The sequence below is a fragment of the Parasteatoda tepidariorum genome, chromosome X1 (assembly GCF_043381705.1).
Source record: "Parasteatoda tepidariorum isolate YZ-2023 chromosome X1, CAS_Ptep_4.0, whole genome shotgun sequence".
Lineage (NCBI taxonomy): Eukaryota > Metazoa > Arthropoda > Arachnida > Araneae > Theridiidae > Parasteatoda > Parasteatoda tepidariorum.
Genome location: NC_092214.1, coordinates 63,310,926 through 63,331,987, shown reverse-complemented (window position 1 = coordinate 63,331,987; position 21,062 = coordinate 63,310,926). Strand labels below are relative to the sequence as shown.

General features: G+C 29.2%; 1 long non-coding RNA gene across 1 annotated transcript in view; it reads left to right on the top strand.

Annotated features, from left to right (window-relative positions):
- The window catches only part of LOC139427115 (uncharacterized), a 93,257-nt gene that overhangs the window by 36,274 nt on the left and 35,921 nt on the right, over positions 1-21,062 (top strand). The window lies entirely within an intron of this gene.

Sequence of the window (21,062 nt, the reverse complement as noted above, 5' to 3'; positions counted from 1 at the left end):
CTTATGTTTACAAACCATTACTTAACTCTTTAAGAACCACCAATAGCTTCCTATATCATTTATATTATGTTGTATGTGCATTATTTTATTTGTCACCTTTCACAGCATAAATTAAAATTTTAAACCTCTTAAAGTTAAAAGTTTGGCCCTTTAGGTCTTTGCTCATTATTATTTTTACTCCTGAAATATCACTACTATTTTTATCAATAAGAAAATATATCACAACTATGATAATATGTATAATTAACTATGTTTTAGTTGATTTTATGAACTGTTACAATTAACAGTGGGGACAATTCAATTGTAACAAGTGCACGACTGTCAAAAATTGTTAATGACTAATATAATAACATTTAAAATAAGGTATTTTTTTTTCTAGTAGAGGATAGTCTACTTTACTCGTCTGTCAATTAATACTAATAATATATTGGATTTTTTGTTAGTTAAAAATAGTTAAGTAAAAGATTTTACAATTGACCCCACTCTCCCCTACTATTAAATTAGCGTTATTAACGATGTAGTATTGTAGTATTATGACTACCAGCAAGGAAAAAATTATATCCTATACGTTTAGTAATAGTAATTAGTTGATTTAATACTTCAAGCTATATAGCAAATCAAACTTTCAAAATAATATTTGAGTTTTCGTTCATTCTAAGCTTAAAATGGTTATCAGGAAACATAAATTAAGAATACCATTTTAAAAAAGAAATTTGGAAGGATTAAAAACTTTTCGAATATATTTGAAATAAATTTAAAGTGAAACATTCATTAAAAATAAAATTAGGAAAGGCTTTACTTGAAGGAAAAATCGATTTTTTTTCTTTCATTAAAATTATGTTTCATTTTGAAAAGATTAATATTCAAGACTTGTTTGCCATTAATTCTATTTTTAATGAGTTTAAGCGTTATCAACAACTTTAATAATTCATTTCTGGAAAAATTTGTTCATAAACAAAAAAAATTTAATGGATATTATTTTTTCCCATAATTACACTTGTCAGGGAAAAGCAATGAAATATAAAAAAAAATATCCTCGTTCTCGTTAGAATTTAAACAAAGGGTTTTTTTTTACTTTTAAAGCTTTGTCCAGTATATTTAATTTCCATTCGAAAGCATCTTTTAGAAGACTGGTGCTTTTTTTTCTAATTACGAATTTGTTTTTAAAAAAATTTGATTCTCGTGCAAATTTAAAAAATTGGCATGAAATTTGACCTTGATTTTTTATCAATCTTTTAATCAAACTTTTGTGCGGTTGCAACTATTTGAAAGACTTATAGCAATAAATATACTGATAAACCACGTTTTTAAATTATTCAGAAAAGTAGGTACTAAAAAAGTTATCATTTTCATATAGTCAGTGGGATATATTTTTGAGTATTATATTTTTTAGTGGTAAACCTGAAAACTTGTCAAATATCCATTTGAAAACAATACTAAGAAACATTTTGAACTGAATTCAGGGTCGTAGCTCTCCAGACAAATCAGGAAACTGCTTTTTAAAAATTAAAAGTGGTAAAAAAGTTGGTGCTTGGTTGCACCCTCTGTTAAGAGAATTGATGCATCCGTGGCGATCACAACTAATTAAAACTTTGAGGGACATATATAGTTAAATAAATCTATCCTTTATGTGTAATTTCAGAAAGAAAATTTTGACAAAAATTCCGAACAATATGTCACTTAAATGAAAACAGAACAAATCACAGATTTGAAAGAAACTACTAACATATTAGCTGATAACTTCTCAATCGCTTCCAGTTTAGAGAATTTTCCTCAAAACTATTAAATATCGTATTGAATGTAGCACATCCTCTTCTTCCGAAACTAAATCTTCCGATTTCTTCCTTCCAAATTTCCAATGTCTCCTTCCGAATGTTTAAACTTAAATCTGCTATAAACAAGTGTTTTATTAAAATTAATAAAAAAAAATTTTATTTAATTTCGTAACATTTATAAAAGTTTCATTTTCTCTTTTTTTTCTTTTTTTTTTGTACTTCAAAATTGAGAAAAAACTTCCCTTACGCTGTAAAAAATTTTGGTGTATAGTTGCTACCAATTTCGATGTTGGGGTAAAATAAAAACATTTTTAAGTACAGAACTATAATTATCGCACAAAAAAATATATAAAATTAAAGCGAATATATTACTAAAAATATGCCTGTCTTTAAACGATATTTTTTTGCAATGAAGTCATTCAATTGATTCTAATGCACGTGAAAATATTTATTGTCAATAAGCAAACAAAAATTGAATAAATAAAGCTGTAACTGTGAAAAAGTAAATAAATGTGAATACACGCATTGTAAAAAAGTTTTGGTTCCCCTTAACATCAAAAATTATTGCAACTATTCAACAATTTTTTTTTTACTTTGTAGAGAATTGTAAAATTGTCAGATTAATAAAAAAAAATATTACGGAAAGTTGTGAATTTTTTAAGCATTATATTCAAAGATAATTTATATGATGAGAAAAATACGGAAACACTTGAAGCCTACTTTTAAAATAACCTTAAAAAAGTGAAAAACTATAAAGTAAAATGTTTTCGATCAAACTAAGTAATAAATCATGTTTTGACATTAGCCAAAAACGATAATGTATGTTTCTTCAATGAAACTAGGAATACAAGTAAAAACTTTTTTGCAACACAACACGCACAGAATTATATTAAACCTATATCAAATTGAACTTTACGTTTAAAGAATCAATCAATCAATGTTTGCCTACTTTAAGAAAATTGGCGACAATCATTCATCTTCCAACAAAATAAATATTAATAAGAAATCTTGCCAAAATGATGCTCTATTCAGTTTCTCCTGACAAACACAAAAATGAAGTGAAATATCTATTTAAGTTTGCTATAGATTGCAAATTTTTTTATGTCTGATTATATAAGTTATTGATTATTAAAATTTCACGAATACAACAAAATTATAAACTGCGTTAACGTCATATACGACTTTCCTCCTTACTACATACTTAATAGACGGAACATGATAAGTTATAAATATGTAAAGTGCGTTACAAATTATGTTAATTTGGATTTTTTATTTTAAAGAATTTAAATATGAACTCAATACTGCAACATGAATAAATTTGAATTGAAACCTGGAACAATCTTCATACACTAAGAAAAAAGGTATGGTCAAAACTACCGGAATATTTTAAAATTTACCGTGCTTCTGGCTCTATGGAAACACCAAAAAGTTCGGTAATTTTCACCGAAGCTCTATGGTAATGATTTTGGTAAAATAAAGAATAAAATATGGCTTTATAACGTGTGATAAAATTTCGTAGATGTGGTAAAATTTAGTAATTTTATCATGATACCGTAGAGCATGGTATAAATCCATTTATTTGGTTAAATTGGCTTTTCAGTTTTTTTTGCAAAATGCATGCTGCTAAGAACTGTAATTTTGCAAACCAGACTTACGAGTAAAATATTGCCATAAAATCAGAAAATAACCAAATAAATGGTTCAAATACCTTATAGTTTGGTTTTATTAACCAAAATTATGTTTTTTTACCAGAAATGTCATTATTATAAAGTGGAGTAATTTTATCAGAAATATTTTCTCCGTCTACAATGAAGATATATTTAAATCAGATTCATATGACTCAGATCAGTAGCGTGCAAAAGTCTCCGGCAGCTATATTGTAATTAATGAAATTTGATTACAATAGAAAATAAAATTAAAATTGTTTTTCAATACAGCACATTTTCTATACGCATCGTTTAGAATAATTTATGCATTTTTTTTAAATTCTAAACAAAAACAGTCAAAAGTAGAAAAAAGTTAACAGGGGATAGAGCTCTCGCTTTTTAATGAGGTAAATCGGATCCGAATCTCAGCGATGACCGGCCAATTCAACCGGCACCCGGCTTGCACTGACCACAGTGCTGATCTAAAATATCCTCAGTGCATCATAGGTTAGAGTCTCTTTGCCATCAGGCTAACCGTGGGAGGTTTTCGTGGCTTTCCTCTCCGTGCAACGCAAATGCGTGGTAGTTTCATCAAAAAGTGCTCCACGAAGGCAAATGTCTCCCAATACTTGATCCAGGAGTTCACTTGTCCTCTGGATTGGGTCCAAAATTACAAGGCTATGAAGTTGAACATTAGTAGTCGTAAACTCAAAATTGGGTCTGCTGTTCAACGACTGGTGGAAAATAAAATTTAAAAAAATATACTGGCCTGCACACCACTGTACATAGTGCAGATACATATATAACTCAGATACGTTTAACTGTTAACATTTTAATATCTACTTTGCCATCCATATTTCGCGTATAAGGAAAATTAAAATAGTTAATTAAGTATTTTGAAGTCATTGTCAAAATAGAGATAAAAGTTACATCCTAAATCCATTTTAACTTAACAAGCAAAAACTATTGCCAAGAATTTTTCAGTTTTTTTATATAAATGTGTTAAAATTGCTTGCCATTAGCGTATCGTTACTATGAATTGCTTCACAAAAACAGCAACATAATAAAACACAAAATAAAGAAATCTGAAACCAAAAGCAATATGTTTACTCAAATTTGCTATAAATGCTCAACATAATCAATGGTTCTGGTTACTGTCGATTCTTTCAGAACATTTGAGATGATGAAATAAAATACTGACAGTTACAAGCATTTTTTTTTTTTTTTTGGTATCGTCAATGTTTAAAGGCATATTTTTATAAAACATATTACACATTTAAAACTTCACTTCCGTGATAAAAATCGCATTGTTCTGTAAAAAAACATATCTTGCAGCATGCACAAACGTTTTTCACTACTAAAACTAAAGTTAGCGTGCGAACAAAATAAGTATTTAGAAAAAGAAAAGGTACCTTAGCTTCTTTCGTTTTTAGCTTTGTATCTTCACTTTCACCCTTCTCGTTCATTTTCAAGATTTATTTTTCTTTTTTTAGCTCAAGTCACTATTCTTTTCAATATCCCGCCATTTTGAACTATTGTCACGTAAACGTTTAAAGATATGCATCAATAATTTGGAGAAGAAAATTTTTTTATACAATTCTCAAAATATTACACATATAAAAAACATGAAGTTGAAAAAATAGCTTTACACATTGCTCTGACTAAGAACATTTTCTTTTTACTGTTTTTATTTTCATCAATTCAATTTTTTTTTCTTAGTTAAACATAATGTTGACTTATTTTTATAGATTGATGCTATTGGGCTGCTGCATAAGTTCCCGCGTTTTTTTTTAAATTTTTTTATAACTTTGTTTTTTGATATAAAATAACAACAATTTAATCTATAATGTACTCTCCGTTTTCTACGACTTCCTCCTAATGTTCAACTAGTTTTTCGACGCCACTTCGGTAGAAATTACCCGGAAGCGTCTCGAAAAAGTCGTCCAACCAAGCCCGTAATTCGACGTCATTATTGAACGAAACGCCGCGTAAAGCATTTGAAATCGCACGGCACAACTCTCTCGAGCAGCTTCTGTGGCTTTGGCACCTCGATTAAATGCAAATAGAAGGTGGTGTCGGAAACGCTCGTTTTTGTCGACTTGACACTCCATTTAAATGCTCTAAAAAGTAACAAAAATTAAAGTAAAGAAAAAGGGAAATACACTATTTTATAGAGCGAAAAATTTTCTTTCGAATAACACAAAAGATTATGCCAAAACATTTCATTTTCAACGCAAATTTTTTAAATTAAAAAAAAACGCGGGAAGTTATGCATCAACCCAATATAATACACTACATTGCAATTTGCCTGCATCAGAACATCAAAAATGGTGACAAATACTTTACACCGAAGTGTTGTTTCACTAAATGTTCCACTACACCGAAACCTAGGATAGTGCCTGGTGTAGTGAAATACCTAGAATGCTCTTTTACACTACTAGGTGTAAAGTAGCCTCCACCGTGTTTGTTATTCAGTTACACTAAAGTTTATAATTACAGTAAGATGAGCTACAAATAAGAATCAGTAAAATTACTTGTATGATACAATATATGTTAAAGCAAGAATCATTAATTTAGGATGCATATATACAATATTTCTTTTATAAAATTAGTTTGTTAATCAAACATACACACAATACAGACAGAATATTAATATAATTCGAACAAAACCGAAGTGAATAGAAATTTATTATAAAATCATTGTAAACAATTGGCAGATTTATGTAAATTTTATCAGAACATAAGCATTTTTAGTATACAACTAGAAACATACAAGCATTTCATCATAGTTTATATGAATACTTAGTCAAATCAATCCGATAAGAAAATTGAAATTATTCGGCAAATAATCTATCACAATCAATATTCCTAACCAATATGTGAAAAGAATTGCAACTTACGTGGTATTTTATATTTTATGACCTTCATTGAACAGCCAACCCTATTCTTGACGGCTACCAATGTTCATCTCCATAGTCTTGTAATTTTGAACCCAATCCAGAAGACAAAGGAACTCCTGGATTAAGTTTTGGGAGAAATTTGCCTCGTGGAGGACTTTTTGATGGAAGTTACTCGCATATGGGTTACATGGAGAGGCAAGAAACGAAAACCTCCCACGGTCATCCTGTCAGCAGGGGCACTCTGGGACTCTAACCCATGATCCGTCTACCACTAACTTACTTGGTATTAAAGAAGCTATAACGAGTTAGTCAATTCAATCCTATAAGAAATCTCCTGTATACTTTGTGTATATAAACCACTATTTCGGCAGCCATATTGTCAACATCTTGAAATCGTACAACTAATCGCTTTTAAGCATCTAATAATGGTCTAAAAGCATTTGCTGTAAGTGTAAAACATGACCTGTTATCATTTTACACAAGAATTTAGTTAAATAGACTAAGTATGCAATAATTATTTGCAAATTTGCGGGGCTCCGATGAATACATTTTTCTTCCCCAGCGAGTTACAGATTGGGATGAGCTTTATTAATTATTCGTATTAAGATTTAATTACTCCTTTTAAAGTGTGTAAGAGTTCTCTATTCGGTATCCCGTGAAAAAAGTAGCTTTCACCATTTTTGGTGTTGAGACTTACTAAAACTTTTTACAATGCATATAGTCAAGTTTGTGATTTACTTTTTCACTGTAATCGCTTCGTTTATTTATTAATTTATGCATTTTTGTGTGTTTGCTTACTGATAACTTATATTTTCCTGCGTATTTGAGCCAATTTAATAGCATTAATTGTAATGTATTGCTAACTAAAATATAAAATTGTTACAAATACATTTTTAAGTGCTGAACTGTTGCTATCAAAATTGCACATAATTCACACAAAACAATAACTGTTTGAAAGAATTAGCTCTAATATATTACTGAAATCGTATTTGATTCTTAAACGCAATGATTTTGCAATGAAGCTATTAAATTGATCCTAATGTGCTTTAAAATAAGTGGTGTCAATAAACAAACACACACAAAATGAATGATTTAAAAAAAGACCATAACAGACCACTGTAAGAATTTTAATTTATCTCAGCACCAAAAATGGTAGAAGCAACTTTTTTTACAGAACTTGAAATAAAGTAATCATTTGCCCAATTTCAGAGTTGCTCAACAGCAAATTCGGATAGATATTATTACGTCATAGTTTTTTATTTAACCTATTTCAGAAATATATTGCCTAAATTTTTTTCTAGAAAGATAAAGTGATTATTTGTTATTATTATACTCTCTACAGTTGATGAAAAAGCACTTATTATTTTCATTAAAATCATATACTTAAACATTGAATAATGAAGGATCTTTTTGAAAATATCAGGTTGTAGAAATATTTTACTGTATTTAAAAATGCTGAAGAATAGCCCAAGAACAGGGTGGGTCAATCTTTTGCATAACTTATGACAATATTTTGTCAAACGAGCTCCGATTTGACATATAAGTCGAGCGCCATATACATACACAACAGTTCTATCGTTTATACACAAGAACATACAACGAAGAGCCATTACGTTATGACCACCCTCCATCTATAACAATGGGCTCGCCCAGGTTTTCGTGGTTTTTCGCCCAGGAACAATGTTTTCGTAGGGCACATTAGGACCCATAATCCTCATTGAGCAATCCCTGACGTCTGTAAGCTACTTGAACATAGTTGCAGACCAGGTTCACCCATTCATGGCAACAGTTTTTAGTGCGGGGGATGGTGTTTACCAACAGGATAATGCACCATGTCATAAGGGTCGAATCGTCGAGGAACATTCCAGTGACTTTCAAGTCGTGTCTTGACCCCCAAATTCACCTGACTTTAATCCAATAGAGCATTTGTGGTCCTACTTGGAAAACCAAATTTGTGCTGCCACGCTACTCCCGCGCAATGTGAGGGAATTGCAGGACCAGTTGGTGAGCGCTTGGTACCAGATACCTCAGACNTAGAGCATTTGTGGTCCTACTTGGAAAACCAAATTCGTGCTGCCACGCTACCCCCTCACAATGCGAGGGAATTGCAGGACCAGTTGGTGAGCTCTAGGTACCAGATGCCTCAAACTACCAATCAGCACCTTGTGGAATCAATGCCACGGTGGGTGTTAGCAGTTTTGAGGGCTAAAGGTGGTCCTACATGTCATTAGCAGGGTGGTCATAATGTAATGGCTCTTCGGTGTATATATTAAGCTAAAAGTCTAATTTTGGTCTCAAAAATGTAATATAGATGCATCAGATTCAAACAAAATTATATCTTATTGACTGAAGTACTTATAAGATAAACACCAATGTGCATTTTAAAACTCTTTTTTTTTAATTAGAATTTAGCTGCATAGACTTTAGAGTGCATTTTTTTAAATGTATAAAACTGAATCTCATATAATAAATGTGAATGATACAAAGTATTTTGCATTGACGCGCAATTAATTAAATTTACTTTAATCAATGAAGTGTCTAATTAAATTTCTTTCAAGTTTAAATGCATTTTTCATTGTTTGTTTAATTCTTACTCTTTGTCTGTTCACATACTGAACAAAATAAAACGTTGCGACAAATATATATTTAAATTCATTTAATTTATTTTGAGCAAACAAGTGAAAAGAAAAAAAACTAATTTATTTAAATCGAAGCAAACTCAAATTATTCACAGACTATCGAAAAATCAACATTCACCGTTATTTTAAAATTAAACTAATTGTCTCGTTATAATTGAAACATGTAAAAATACTTTATTTAATTTGAGAAATTTTAACTTATAATTAAACTTATTATATATGCATATATATATTACTTATATTAATTTATAAAATGTATAAATTTATAATGTATAAAAATATTATTTTTACAAGAAAAATAAAATGCGTGTTTATTGCATCTTCCTCTCGTATCAATATTATATCTTGTACCGATTCAAGGTACAACAAGTTCAGCAACTATTTTTTATGATTTATTTCTAACTTTATTATTTAAATATATTGAAGAAGTTTATAATCATATCTATTGCGAAAATTTTTGAATGATTTAAAACAATAAGTTCTAAATAATGCTGTTTATTTAGAACTATGAATTTTAGAACGGCTGTTTATTTAGAACAATGTTCTAAATAATGCTGTTTATTTTAAATAATTCTTTTTTCATTCCTATGGAAATTTATGTTACTTTAGAAGTTATATTTCATGCATCTTTAAATATTTTAATAGAATGTTCGAAGATCTAACCATCAAAATTACCTATTAACCAGAGGGAGAACGGGTTCATTTATCTCCCCACACTGTAAAATGTTCAAATCAAATTACTGTAAAAAGTATCGGCCCTTAGGTAGCCGAGACTTTTTACTGTAAAATCCATTTTTACTGGAGCATGTTAAGGGGTAAAAAATCTGGTATATCGTAATTTTTACAGTAATAATTACAGCAAAATCTTTGAATCACTCTAATTAAATAAATATTGCTTTAAAAAGTATGGTATAATATTTTATGGTAGAAATGGATTTTAAGCCTGCTGCACTCAGAATGCCAATACTTTTATACCGTAATTTGATTCAGAATTTTTTATAGTACAGCCAAAGAAATTTAAAAGAAACTGCTCATTTTTCTGGGTCTTTTTGGACTTTTAACAATCACTAAATCATTTTCATTTCCTTACCTCCAACCAGGTCGGATATTTTTGTATACTTTTTCCACTAGCAAACCAACATACTGTAATGCTAAAATGAGCTTAAATTTTATTTCTGAAATAGCCCTCGAGTGAAGTGGCGTAAAAGTACATCATAAATTGATACAAATTTCAATAAGTCGAAATTCATTACAAATGTCATTAAGTTGGTTTTTAATATAAATTTAATTAAGTTGAAATTCATTCCAAATGTCATTAAGTTGGTTCTTAATACAAATTTCATTAAGCTGATCAGTTTTCATATTTCTTTCAACTATTATTTTGAATTGAATCGTAATTATTTAAATTATTTTGAATTAAAACATTAATTGAAACATAATTAAGTCCAGATACCTATAATGTCAAGCTTGCTACAGCAGGCCGGATTGGTGATGTTGACCGATTGGTTTGGCAAGCAAACCGTAATTTGGAGACTCCTGTTATAAGTGAAACAAGCTTATAACAAAGATTTCACAACTAAATATATTGTTGAAATACACAATAAATTATTCATTGAAATATTCTATTAAGCATTATTTGGTTTTACGTTTATGTTTAGTTTAAGCTAATGCAGGCTATTTGAAAATATCGGCAGGATGCATCAGGATCTCTAGGTTTTGCTAATAAGTATTAAGTTACAAAGTCATAGAAAAAAACTTCTTTTTCGGAATAAACTTTTTCTTTCACTTATTCTTATTTAAAATTCTCGAACTGAAAATTTATAATTCTCAATAACAGCAATTTAAAAAGTTCGTAGCCAATAGCTTATATAAGCTAAGAGTTTTAATGTCCTTGAAATTGCAAAATAACCAAATGCGGAGAGTCGTCATCAAGGTAAGGTATTAATAGTTTAATCTTTAACTCAAAAATTATTGATTTAACAAGTTTGTGACACTTATACTATTGATTTAAAAATAAGTAGTAATAAGAATTAATAAATCAATCCGGAGACATATTTCGTTCAGCTTTAGAAAAATATACTTTATTAAACAGAAAGTTCCAACACTTTAATTAAACAGAAAGTTTTTAAATTACCCCAAAATTATGAAATAATCTAATCACTTGTTTAGTTAAGAATCGAAACTAGTGTTTAATAAATACTTCACTATGTAGAACTGATTAGCCAGTCTTTGTAACTTAGAAATAATGGATGTAACAAGTTTTACAGAACAAGTGTGTAACTCTCTTTCTATTGATCTAAAAATAAGTACTATATTCGATCTAATTTATTTACAAGAAATAATGACTCTGTCCGGAAACACATTTCGTTCAACTTCGGAAAAGTATTCTTGGTCTGCGATGCTCCTGTTTTAATCTCAGATCGGATCAAAGCGAATCGCGTTCATCATTGCTGATCCTCAGCGTAAGCACCGTCAACACAATAGGATGAACAGTGGTTAGTGTCGCTTCCTCAGCAATGGGGTCGCACTCCGGAACGTAATGGGTCGTAAATCACAGACTCCGGAAAGATGAGGTGGGTGGTGCCAAGGGTGGGAAAAATACGGACGCTGCAAAGGTAGTCTGAGTGGGACAAAACTAGTCTCTCCAGATGCTCCATTTGTAATGATGAAATGCTTCTGGAAGTAATCACAAGGCTTGAATTCCCGTAGAGAAATAGCACAAAAGATGTTTTCACTTGTTCCACTGATATTTGTGGCAATGGAATAAAAGAGAAAATTGTGATTCTCACATATTTCTCTCTGAAATCAAATGGTGCAGATTTCAAAGTGACTGAAGGAACTGAGGTTCTTATTTTTACTGCGAACATCAAAAAGTATATCAAGAAATTAATAATTTATAAAGATGTAAGCAAATGAAAGTGTTGTAAGATGGTAAACTTCAGCTTTAAATATTTTTCCCGTATTCAGTAAGTGATTTTAAAACCAAAAATTTACAAAAAGAATTTTTGCAAATTTCTTAGGATTTCAATCTTTTAGGATTTATATGTCTGAATTCAATAAATTTTTCCTGGACAGTAAAAACAAAAGAGTGAACAAAAATCTGAAAATAGATTTTCTGTATTTAATTAACTTTATTTTGCATTTTGGTTCAATTTTGAAGGATGTAAAGGTAAAAGGAAAATCAAGTTAACTATTGAAAAGTAACTACTTAATATTCAAATGTATAATATATATATAACTTTATATATCTTTTCAAATATTATACAAAGTCATTCACTTCTGAAAGTAATCACAAGGCTTGAATTTCCGCAGAACACAATAACACAAAAGATGTTTTCACTTGTTTCAATGATATTTGCAGCAATGAAACAAAAGAAAAAACTGTGATTTTCCCGTATCTCTCACCGAAATTTCAAATTGAATGATGCTTAAAAATACCAGAAATAATTATTTTTACTGAACGTAATATTAAAAAAAGTATTTTAAGAAAGTATTAACATATAAAAGCTTTTAATATTAGTTCTTAGGGAAAGTGAGGAAAACTGGAGAACTTAAGATTCAAGTATTTCTCCTGAATTCCCTAAATGATTTTGAAACCTATAATGTACGAAAAGAATTCTTCCAATTTTCATACTTTGGGATTTGTACTCAAATTCAATAAATTTTTATGAAGGTGGAACTTAAGCTTCAAATATTTCTCCTGATTGATTTAAATGTGATTAATTGTGATGATGATTGATATAAAGTGACATAAAACTCTAAAATGTACAAAAAAGATTTTCTCAACTTTCATGTCATAGGATTTGAGCCCAAGTTCAATAAACTTTTCATAATGGCTTATTTAAACCTCAAATATTTATCCTGAATTCAGTATGTTATTTATAAACCTAAAATGTACAAAAGAAATTTTTTCAATTTTAGGATGTGTGCTCAAATTAAATAAATTTTTCATCAACTTAAAAACGAAAGAGTGAACAGAAAGCTAAAAATGGATTTTTTTTATCTAATTTATTGCATTTTGTATATTTCGATCCAATGTTGAAAAGATAAAATGAAAATAAACTTAATTATTGAAAAAAAAGTAACTACCAAATAACCTTAAACATTTTAATTAACCTCTTATATAATCTTAAACATTTCAATTTAATAAACTATTTTTTTAAACATAGCAATTTTCTAGAGTGGATAGATATAACTTGGAAAAATAGAGCCTTTCTCAGTCTATTTTACTTCAATATTTTCAACTTCCTTACTTTCCTCCGAAAGAAAAACTTCTCAGAAATTTCTTTCCTCGTTCTTATTTAAGCTTTCGTCACCACTTCTTACTTTGATGATAAGACTTTGAACGAGTCGACGAGAAAAAACAAGATAAAAAAAATCCCAAAGACAAATAACTAATAAAATCTTCTTTATCGCGACATCCTTTTTCAAAGAAGATTACGCACACTCTATAAAATAAAACGTAAAACTGTCCTGAAAATGTGCCATTACATTCGCCAAAGATAGGGGAAAAAGTTCTCTTTTTTAAGACTAAAAAAGAAGGTGAGACACTGCATGAAAGTTTCTCTATTAATGAGATTACTTAGATTTTTTTTTATACCTTTCTGCGCTTTTAGAGCAAAAAAAAAAGTCACCATACTGTAAAGTTCATCAGGAATGGCTAAAAATCTTTTACATCATCGAATATATTATTCTGACAACTTGTAAAGGATAATCTTTATAATGATGTAAAAAAAGCATCGTAAAAATACTGAGTGAAATTTTAAACTCTATTAAAGGATTAAGATGAAAAATTTATAAGTAACATTGAAAGCAATGAAAAAATACTTGTCAATGTCAATAATGTTTTTTTTTTTTCTCTATTAAATGTTTTTAACTGATAGACTCCATTTCCCAACGGCACTTTCTTTATATTGTTTTATTAAAACTACAATGCAGTGTTTTATGTAGTATATAATATTAAATAGCACTTTAATGCTGAGGTATGATAAATCAGAGTAAGGATACTTGGAAAATGAATAAATTCAAAAATTCAATTAACGTATTTTTAATCATATTGTAATAATAAGGTTTTTAAACGTTAAATACGATGCCAATAAAGGCTTTTTAAGGAAACAACAAACATAATGTAATTAGTACGCAAGGTGATCTGAAAATATCTGGTCTAAATTTAAATTGGGTTAGAGAAGACAAATATTAAAAAAAAATCTCGCAGAACAATGCGTGTACGAAAGAGAGTATAGAAAATTTAAATTTAAAGGAAAGGAGACACAAATAAATGTATAATACTCTTTATGAAATCAAGTTGTCACAGAAAAAATTCAGAGAGACCATCAACATAATGCAAGCTTCACATCACTGCCTTATGGAACGGCATATAATGGCAAAAAATCCAGTAGTGTCCTGCACATCCTGCAACAGCCTGCTGCCTGACTACGAGACAGACGTCGGAGTCCACAGGCGTACCGTCGGTGAAGGTCTTCAATAGGTCTCACAGGAAAAATCCAAGGAGGACAGATTTGGAAATCATGACGGCCAGAGAACAGGTCTACCTTGATCAATCTACTAATGGCGTGAGAAGACACAAATGTATGTGCATCAGATGCAACGTCTTAAATCTAAATGCACCACTAATGGATGAAACTTCTGTCAATCAACTTAGTGGTGACCTTTGGGAAAAACGTAAGAAGACTGGTTTTTCGAGTGACGTTTTCTGAACATTTCTGTTGTGGCTCACGAAATCTACACGTCACGTGGTTTTCTCCTGTTTCACCTCCACCAATGAGAGACGTTTGAAATCTATTATGGCCCTCTGAGCATTGAAAGTCGTATGCCGATAATAAATATTTGAAATATGTAAAGATTTCTAAAATAAAAAACTATTTGATGTCAATAGAAAACTACTTAATTACCAATATGTCTGTTTGTATAATTATAATATAATTTTACAATGCTTTAAAGATCTCATATTTGGCGCTGATTTTGGCGTGATAGATTTCCGATTTGAAGAAAGAGAGACGATCTGATGAGATATAAATTTCTTTCTTTTCACTGTTTTTTTTTAAAAAATCAAGCTTAAACTTTTTTTTATCTAGTATAATCTGTTTGTGAAATTCATAAGCAGACTAACAAGTAAACTCTGAAATGGAATAATTTCTGAAATTCTACTTCGAAAAATTTCGGAAATTAGTCCATTTCAAAATAATCAAGGTAGAGGGCCGTAGATTAATTAACTGTTCTTTTAGTGGAGTTTATAACGTTTACATATTTTTATTGAAAAATAGGGAAAATATGATTGTGGTTAGAAATAATATTTAACTTAAATATTGATTAAAAGCAAGTGGTAATGAACCTTTGCCGCATTTCACAGCAGAAACGAGAATTTTAAATTGTTTTAATAAGACAAACGAGACAAATTAATATATTTTATAGGCAAAGAATAAAATCTGCTTTAGATTATTTAATATTCTTCTTGATAGGAATCTGATTCGATAAAAGCAATAAAAATCATATTTACTGCATCTTAAAAAGTAAAAGAAACAAATAATACAATTCCTTATCACATTGCAATAATTTGCACTTTATTATTAGCTTTTTTTACACTAATAGAATACCTTCCTATACCATAATATCCATATAAATATAAATAGTTCACAGCAATTCTTTTATTAGAATATTTATTATTTTACGAATGACGCTGTTTACATGATGTGTACTAACTTGTTAACAAGTTCAGCACTATAAACTTTTCATAAAAACATTTTTTTTTGACTTTAACATAATTCAACAGAATTTATTCTATCACATTTTCATGAAAGGACTTGTTGAAACGCATATAAACTTTAAAAATACACAATACGGAGCATTATTTATTGGTGCATGAATGGGTTGGATATACCTTCTCAAATTTTGAATAGAGATTTTTTGAAAACTGTTTTTCATTATTATTGATTTGAAACATTTTTTTCATTAATTTTTGCTATGAATTTTTGCTATGAATTTATGAGAGCATAGTTTTATATGATTTTTCTAATATATTATACAGCATAAAAACATGATATAATTTTTTGATTTTGTGATCACGTTCTGCTGAAATATTGCAAGTGTTCGTTGACTTTGACAAAAATAGGAACCACTGCCTTAAGGAAACTGAATTTATTACGGCAATAATTTTGTTTTAATAAATTAAGCAAGGTGTTATGTAATTACCACTTTTAATGTGTGTTATAAGAGCCCTAGTCAAAAATAAAATCAAAATATACACTTTAGAGGAAGTAAACTAATATGTAATCAATGGAAAAAGAACTAATATAGTTTGTACTAAGACAAAGTCATTACTAGTGTTAATACTAGTTTTGAAAGTGGAACTGAAAGCATCAAAACCTGTTTTATTGCCTTAGGAAACAGAAGTGATTATTAGAATCGCCTTCTTGTTTCATCAAGCAATCATATTATAGCATTAATGTTTTATTCCATATTCATCATTAGAGATTCGACAAATTTCAAAAACGTATGTTTTTTCTCGCTTCAATACATATTTGTTACCCATAATGTATACGATTTATGACTCTATAAAGTACAAGTATTTCGAAAATTATATATTAATGGTGTTTCTTACAAAACACCCTTCATACTTAAAATATTATAATTACTTTAATTTTGTGAAACTGACTCTCAAATGCCTCTGCAATAAAAAAAATCAATCAATAATATTTCGAAATAGTAATATAGAAATTAGAATTTCCAAATTATTTTTATATCATAATGGTTCACTTCGAAAAAGCTATAACATTTAATGGGTATTTCATGTTGATTTTATTGTCTTTGCATAGAACAAATTTTCCATAAGATTATTTTTTCGCGTGCTTCGTTGTTTCTAACAAAATTATACCAAGTGGAAAAAAAACAAATATGTTCGCTATAACAGTTAGTAAACATTATGTTTGATTGTTTTGCTTTCCTTTCTTATTAAATTGTTGCTTATTTTAGAGCAAACATCCTCCGCTAACAAAAAAATTTCAATCTAATTTGCTATGCAGAAACTTCTAAAGAACACCAATTGTTAGATCTTATTTTCCAGAAACAAACTGGAGCGTTTCCATTTTCCTTTTCCACTAAAATTACCCTATTGAAAAATTTCTGTATTTGGGTAAGTAAAAAGTAAAATGCAATTTTGTATACATTTTAGTAAATTATATAGGGGTTGGTTTGTCATTGCTCATAAAGTGAACATGTTTGGTATCAATTCTACTTCCTTATTCTAAATTTTTGGAAACAATTTTCTATTCGTTAAGCTGTAAAATGTATTTTGTAACGAGTTAAAAGATGCTAAGGGTTAACGGCTAAGGGTTTCTAATATAATTTTAGAAAGTGTTTCCTAAATTGACTAGAAATAAAATGCTTATCCACTTTCAATTTGTTTGCTCTTTTTAGAAAAAAGTTATCAAAACATTTTGTATTTTAAAACTTATTCTAAATTGTTGTCGCATACATATTTAACTTCAAATGTAAGGAAGGAACTAAGCATGCTCAAAAAATATATTTATCGATGCTCATTAAAAATGCTTTTCTAACGTAAAATATGTGATATATATATATATATATATAGATAGATATAGATATAGATATAGATATAGATATAGATATATAGATATAGATATAGATATAGATATAGAGATATATAAAGTCATTAAGCAACACCCTGTATCTTCTATGGTATTCAGTATTTGCATATTCAAAAGTAAAATCGTTGGTTTTCAATTTAAAATTGGCATCTATTCTGAAAATACATTACTTTTCACACTTTTCCTTACTGACTAATAAGTCTTTTTTACACTTAGAAAATTACTTTCAATAAGAAGCTTTAAATAGTTCAATCCGCAAATACAAATAATAAACTAATAAAATAATAAAATACGATAAATTAGTAAATGATTCACATGAAAAATAATACGATATCACTTCTTAATATATAAAAATTTGTATTAAATGGTAAATTGGTAGTAATTTAAATCATATTTCCTTTTTTCTATCTTTAAAGCTCTAACTTTATTTTTACTAAGAAATTCCTAAAATTAACAAATTAATAAAGCATTTGAAACCTCGCTGCATTGAATAAATCATAGTGAATATATAATGTAAAAGGACTGATATATCCCTTTAATTACGATTTCGCTCCCTCGATTTCTCTTAAAATTCCAATGATTATTATCGTTTGGCTAATTATTTAGGTAATTATCCCCACAAAACCCCCTTTTCAGAATCCTATCCCGTGGGAAAATATAAATCAAAAGTCTTGCATGCAACTTTTAGTCCACCCGCTTTAATTTCCTTCAACGAAGGGAATGGATTTTCTAAGCTTTAAGATTATTTTTCGGCGCTCTATTTACTCCAAGTATTGTCCAAACGGCGATCTTAAGCTACTTAAATGCGAAATCCCTTTAGCTTCAAATCAATGTCTTTCCGTTGAGAAAGTAAACATTTCACCATCTTCTGTCAACCAGTCTTTAAATAAGTGATGATTTTAAAGGTAATTTAATTTTGATGGTTTTAAATTGATTTTCATTACAGTCTGAATTGCAGGGAAACATTAGGTTAATGCTTAAAACCAATAAATATTAATAGTTTTTTTCAATGTTAAGAAATACTGGTTTATTACTTGAAAAAATATTTTAATGCTCTGAAATAAAGTTTATACTGCATTCAAGTATATTAAAAGGTGCTCCAAAATTTATGTAAAATTCGAATTCTGCATCATTTAGGAAAGAAAGTGTCTACGATTAAAAAAAAGGACAGTGAATTTATGTTTTTACAAAATATAGGACTACACGAAAATATAATGCTTTTTCATTGAATAACATTTTTAGTTTGAGTCATTCCTTGAGCTTGAAAATTCATTATGGAGATCAGAATTGGCGTAACATGACAGAACAAGGCGTAACATTAAGCATACCATGATAAAACAAGGAATTTTTATTGTTGAGTAGTATGTTGTGCATCTTTAAGTCATTTTCTAGTCCATATAATTTCCTGTTTCGGTAATCAGAATTAACCACCCAAATTATATGATTCAACACTGTAGAGATTTTTTATTTGTGTTTTGTTTCTTTATTTATTTTGTAGAGCCTCTTTATTTGCCTTGTATGTTTATAACTTGAGTCCTTTCCTGGTCTTGCAAATTCATTACGGAGATCAGAAATGGAGATATTAAAAATTAAGTGCAGCATGATAGAACAAGGCATTTTTCATTGTTGAATAATAATTTGTGCATCGTTAAGGCATTCTCTGATCCATGGAATTTCCTGTTTCGGTAATCGGAATTAATCATCCAAATTATATGATTCAACAATGTAGAGATTTTTTATTTGTATTTCATTTTTTTTTTATTTTGTAGATCCTCTTTATTTACAGCCTGAGTCATTTCCTGGTCTTTCAAATTCCTTATGGAGATCAAAAATTGAGATGTTAAAAATTAAGCGCAACATGATAGAGCAAGGTATTTTTAATTGCTGAGTAACATTTTGTGCATCGTTAAGTCCTTCTCCGGACCATGCTATTTCCTATTTTGGAAATCAGAATTAACCACCAAAATTATATGAAACAACACTGTAGAAACTCTTTATTTGACTTTTATTTAATTTTCATTTCAAAGATTTATGTAATCAAGCCCACAACTTAATCTTTGAAGAAGAAAATTGAGCTCGGTATAAACGAAAGGATACCAACTTTGCGCATACTATTTGCCAATTTCTTTACTGAATAATTCGAGGAGATGTTTAGCTTAGAAGTATAAATAGAAAAAATTTAATTAAATTAAACAGTCAAAGTGACTACTCATAATTTTGAAAACTGACTAAAATGCCACTTATAACCTTCCAGTGCGTCACGGTTCGGTCAGACCTTCATTAGGCGATCAGTCTTGTATATACCAGTCACATTACAGTGAATTACTTTTACTATTTTATTTATCTTTATGAAAAAAATTCTTTTAACACAAGTTTTAAAAATGATAAAATTTTTTCGAAAGGAAATTTTATTCCTAACAGTAAAAAATTTAACAAAAATCGTGGATGTTAGTTTCCCCAATCCTAAAAGTTGCAAATATAACGCATCAACTTTTCCAAACACTCCTTACTCTATGGATGACATAATACGATGTCTGCTCCTAACTATTGAAAGTGTATGAAGGATTAAAGAAGTTAGTTTGAATAGTTTAAATAGCTGGGGAAAAAAACAAAGATCAGTAAACAAACCAGAGGACCCCCGTAAAAAATCTTACAGAAATCAATTTTCTGCTAAATAGACTGAAATTTTACATGTTGCAGTTCAAAATATTCTGATCAAAATTTCTTATTAACGCAACATCAAAAAATTAATAGCTTCGGAGATACATAGCCTCAAACCATAAATAGTAGTTCTCTAATTCCGTCACGGCATTAGCATTAACTAAGGAAACTGAAGAAAAAAATAGTTAATAATGAGCTTTCAACTGAGAATTGAAAGTTAGATTAAGTAATGAAAAAGCTAGTAGCACGTTAAAGCATCCAGCACTAAATGAATAGCTAGCATTACTTCTTCGCATTCACCTAAGCCTGAACTACACCCTTCTAGCACCTTTCACCACACCTTGCCCACATCTCTTATGCTTGAGGCTCCACATCTCAAAAACTATCCACCTTTGGATTTTTAGTCATTAAAAGCGTTTGCTCAGAATGATTTGAACTACAACATATTAAATTTTCAGCCAATTTGACTGAGAATTTATTTTCATAAGATTTGTAGCTTGTCCTTTACCAAACATTACCTAATCTATTGCTGATATAAAAGTCTAATTTCGTAAACTGTTTGCTCCAAGCAATTGTAAGTTTAAGAATTAAAGTTAGTTTGAAAAGCCCTAAATAATTGAGTCAGTAAATAAATTAAATTTAGCAAATATTCCTCATTCTATATCAGATATAAAAGTTTAATTTCATAAAATTTTCGTCCCAAACAAATCAGAGAGGCCAACTTGCTCCGGACAGTGGATAAAAAATTTTGAATGGCAATCTTTTAATGTATGATTCTTGGTTTAGTAAATTCAATTTATAGAGTTCTTACTCACCA